Source organism: Nematolebias whitei, chromosome 11 (assembly GCF_014905685.2).
Source record: "Nematolebias whitei isolate Nwh7 chromosome 11, NemWhi1, whole genome shotgun sequence".
Taxonomy (NCBI): Eukaryota; Metazoa; Chordata; class Actinopteri; order Cyprinodontiformes; family Rivulidae; genus Nematolebias; species Nematolebias whitei.
Window position 1 is genome coordinate 48099973 of NC_056508.1, and position 4699 is coordinate 48104671.

Here is a 4699-nt window from a genome sequence, read left to right on the forward strand (position 1 = left end):
TTTGCTGCTGACAACCAGAACCAGCTGATCACATGCTCAAGAAGGACCATCAGCCTAACAATGGATCATTAGCACCTAGCATGTTGTTCAGTGTCAGGAGGGTGATCAGTCTTACGTCGGGGAAACTAAACAGCCACTGGCCAAAAGGATGGACCAGCACAGAAGATCAACATCATCAGGCCAGGACTCTGAGGTCTACACTCATCTCCAGGTCAGAGGTCACTCTTTCAGGGATGAAGATGTTCACATCCTGGACAGAGAGGAACGATGGTTTGAGAGAGGAGTAAAGGAGGCCATCTTTGTGAAAAGAAACCGTCCATCATTAAACAGGGGTGGAGCCTCCAGGTTCAACTGTCCCCCTCTTACAATGCTGTGATTGCTAGTATCACTCAGCCCTCTGTGAACAGTAAACAGCCATCAGGTGCTAATGATCCATTGTTAGGCTGATGGTCCTTCTTGAGCATGTGAGCAGCTGGTTCTGGTTATCAGCAGCAAACTGGTTGATCCACTCTGAGAAGGTGCTATTTAAGAGACTGAGCTGGATACAGCACCTCAGACTGAGGAAGTCCTCAGGATGAGAGATGAAACGTTTTTATATTTTTTTGCTTTGTTTTGTTTTTTGTTTTTTTTAATGTCCAGAGGACCAGATTGAACTTTTTTGGATTAAAATAAAAAAGGCAAGAAATTACAATAAATTTCATTCTGCATGTGGATTTTTGAATAAATGTTTTGATGGATTAAATGTTTTATTCTGTGATAAAGAGCCACCCCATAGTAATAAAATATTCACAGTCCTGCTGTTAGTGAAGTACAAACAAAAGCCAAAAACATGAAATAAAGATATAAAACCAATTTAATACAATGATCAAAGAATCAGGTTTAAATAATAAAGAAGATGTGAATCAAAAACAAAATAACTACATTTATTAAACCCTATATGACAATGTGTACAGAGAGAACAGTTTAAACCCCAAAAATAAACATTTCTTATGAACCCTGTGAGTAATTACAGAGCACTATTCTCCTTAATACAAACCTGAATTAGTAGTAAAGGTTCTCAAAGAAAAGCTTTGTTTGTTTTATCTGCCTGAAAACAGACCAGATTTTTTGATCCTGTAAAACCGAAGGACCAATCACACATCCCTGAGGAACCCTGCAGTGAAACTTCAACAAAACAGAAAAGCAGCAGAGATGTTTTTTTTTTTTTTACACTTTTTTAAGCAATACTGCTGCTTTTCATGTATTGACAAATTTAAATAACACGTTGGTATAAAAGTGCCACCCCATGGTAAAAAATATTCACACTCCTGCAGTTTCTACAGTGCATCCAAAACAAAGTGATAAAAAACATTTTAATACAATCAAGGACTCCCAGACAAAGAGGTAAAACAGAATTAAGGGTAAATAAAAATACATTTAATGCATCCTAAATGACTGAAGGTGTCAAGAGAGAACTGTCTAAACCTTAAACATTTACTACTCCTTACACATCCATATATCTCAGATCACATCTGATTGTTAAATAATAAAAATTACAACAGATCATTTTCTGAGCCGATTACACATTCCTGAGGAACTCCACAGTGGAATTTCAATAAAACCGATTAATTCATTCTGAGTTCAACAATAAATGTTTTATTAGAAGCTAAATGTCTAAAAGTGAAGTATTCAGCTGATGTAAGGATATGGAAGACCATTTCTGACATTAAAGAAGACAAAAATCACCATAACATGTTATTTAACACAAAATCTCAGTGTCGAACAAAATGATAACTTTATGAGATACAAAGTTTTAATTATGTTTTTATATGTATGTTATAATAAGTTATAACTTAGACATGATTCTAACTTTGTATCTGGTATTTATGACTTTGAAACTCATTAATATTGTGATTTTACTTTGTCTTTGAATTAAAGGGCTTGCACCACGTCTAACTTTACCTTCACCTGTTCACCAGGTGTTTTGTCACATTTTCAATCAGCACGAACACAAAGTGAGAATTATTTGGATGTTTGTTTGTAAACAAAGTTTCATCCTGAGAAAACCAATCAGCTGATTTTAATATTCTGACATGTTTTATCTGCTGACGATGTTTAAAAACAAAACTTCTTAAGACTAAAAAGATACATTTAGATTTTTTCACCAAGATAAAATTCACTTAATATTTCAAACCTTTAACAGAATATGATCTAAACATGTCAAATTAAACCAGCTGCTTTCAGCTTTTATCCTTGAATCCTGTAAAAAATACAAAAAAATCTGTAAACATTAGAATAAATAAAAAATAAAATGTGGAAAGTGACAGATAAAAGTCCAGTTTAGGAATAAAGACCAGAATCCAACCAACAAAAACCTTGAAACCAGTTTCCACAGGTCCTTAAACTCCGGTCTGCTGCCTGATCCAGTCCCGGTACTCGGTGACCCGGGTGTAGACGCCCGGTTTGTTCCTGAGGGCGCAGCCTTCACCCCAGCTGACCACGCCCACCTGGAAGACCCGCCCACTTGGGTTGGTAACGGCCAGCGGCCCTCCGGAGTCGCCCTGTGGGTCAGAGCAGAGTCCAGGTTTATTTGAGGGGTTGAACGACTACATAATGTTTAAATTCGACATTAACATGATAAAACTTGAGTAGAACTCAAGTACTTGATGACATCATAGAATCTAAAGATGTAAAAATAAATAAATAAATAAATAAATATACAAAACTGCAAAAAAACGTAATTATTTACACAAAAGACCAACAAAACATTGGGAGAGTATATTTTGCTCCTCCCATTTATCACACTGCAATTAGTCAGAGGAAAAACTAAACTAATAGTTTTTATTATTAAGCTGCAAAAGTGAAAGAAACGTGCAGCACGTCAAAAACGAAACTAAAACCAGTGGGGGGGTCAACCACCCTGCACCACCACCAGGTGTGGTGCATTAGGTTTAGTTTTAGAGATTAATATGTTTATGGGTTTTTATAGGTTTAGAGATTAATATTTTTTACTTTTTGTTTGTGAAACAAGGTCAGAGGAGCTGGTTCTGGTTCGATGATTGGACCCGGTGTCACACCATATTCTGTGACCTGCAACAGTGCATGCAACACCGCCCCCTACGGTCACAATATACGGTGGTCACAGAATATGGTGTAACACCGGTTCACAACGAGCTCCAAACAGTCAGGAAGTTGATTCATGTCCTGTTTCCTTACGGCAGCTGAACCAGAAGATTCATCTTTAGTGAAATATTTCCAGACTGTTGATGCAGTTCTACCTGTTTGTCAAGACTAGACCTGCTCCGCTCCGTCTGTCTGCTGGGAGGAATCCATTTAGTAACCTGTGCCCGGTGCGGATCACGTGACACGTGACACGTGACGCGTGACGCAATGACGTAACGACGACGCAATGACATCACCACAAATACTCAACGGGACATTTAAAAACTCAATAGCTGTCCTAGGAATCCATGTGTAGATTACTGGAGTAGTCGGTTAAAGCCCTAGTTTAGTTCAAGCTAACAGGTTCTGGCTCCACCTGCTGGTCTCCATGGCAACAAGACAACCTGCGGGCTGCTCCAGAACGTTTGGACAAATTCCTTCTTATGGATGAACGTTGAGTCAGCGGTCCCTTTCTCTCCAGCAGACTGTGACATTTTAGCTGCTCATGAATCCAAACGTTCGGCTCGTTCAGTAGCTGAAGGCTGCGACTTCTGGCTACTTTTTAAAATATTTCTCTTTCTGCCCAAACATTTTCCCCATAAAGATTCATTCAGGTCTCTTCAGTTCTTTTAACTACTACTTCTTCTTCTTTCGTCTTATCCCTCTTCAGGTGTCTCCACAGCGAGTCCTCCTCCATCTCACTCTGTCCTCTGTGTCCTCTGTCCTCACTCCAACTACCTCCATGTCCTCTCTAACTGCATCCAGATGTCTCCTCTTTGTCTTTTTCCTGCAGCTGCATTTCTAACATCCTTCTACCAATATACCCACTGTCCCTCCTCTGGACATGTCCAAACCACTGTCCCTCCTGTGGACATGTCCAACCCACTGCCCCTCCTCTGGACATGTCCAAACCACTGTCCCTCCTCTGGACATGTCCAACCCACTGTCCCTCCGCTGGACATGTCAGTGTGTCCTCTCTAACTTTATCTCCCAGTTGTTCAACCTGTGCTGTACCTCTGATGATCTCATTCCTGATCTTCTCCATCCTTGTCTCTCCTAAGGAGAACCTCAACATCTTCATTTCTGACACTTCAAGTTCTGTCTCCTGTCTTTTTGTCCATGTCTCTGTCTTTTTGTCCATGTCTCTGTCTTTTTGTCCATGTCTCTGTCTCCAGACCATACAACATAGCTGGTCTCACCACTGTCTTGTAAACTTTTTCTTTGACCTTTACTTTCTTACCACCGAGAGCCTTTAACAGCTCCTCTCTGAATTTCTCACAACATTCTTCCTTCTTCATCTTCCACCATCTGGTCTTCTTCTCTTATTTGACTCTTCTTCTCTTCTTCACAACAACAGTCATTCTACACACAACCAGCTGATGCTGTCTGGCCACGCTCTCCCCTGCCACAACCTTACAGTCTCCAGTCTCCCTCAGGTTTCCTCTGCTAACAGCTGCTGCTAACAGCTAACAGCTGCTGCTAACAGCTAACAGCTGCTGCTAACAGCTGCTGCTAACAGCTGCTGCTAACAGCTGCTGCTAACAGCTAACAGCTGCTG

The 4699-nt window shown here is 40.2% G+C and overlaps 1 protein-coding gene across 1 annotated transcript in view; it reads right to left on the bottom strand.

Moving 5' to 3' along the window:
* LOC119417382 (suppressor of tumorigenicity 14 protein homolog) overlaps positions 1–4699 on the bottom strand; it is a 32273-nt gene that overhangs the window by 3481 nt on the left and 24093 nt on the right. The window lies entirely within an intron of this gene.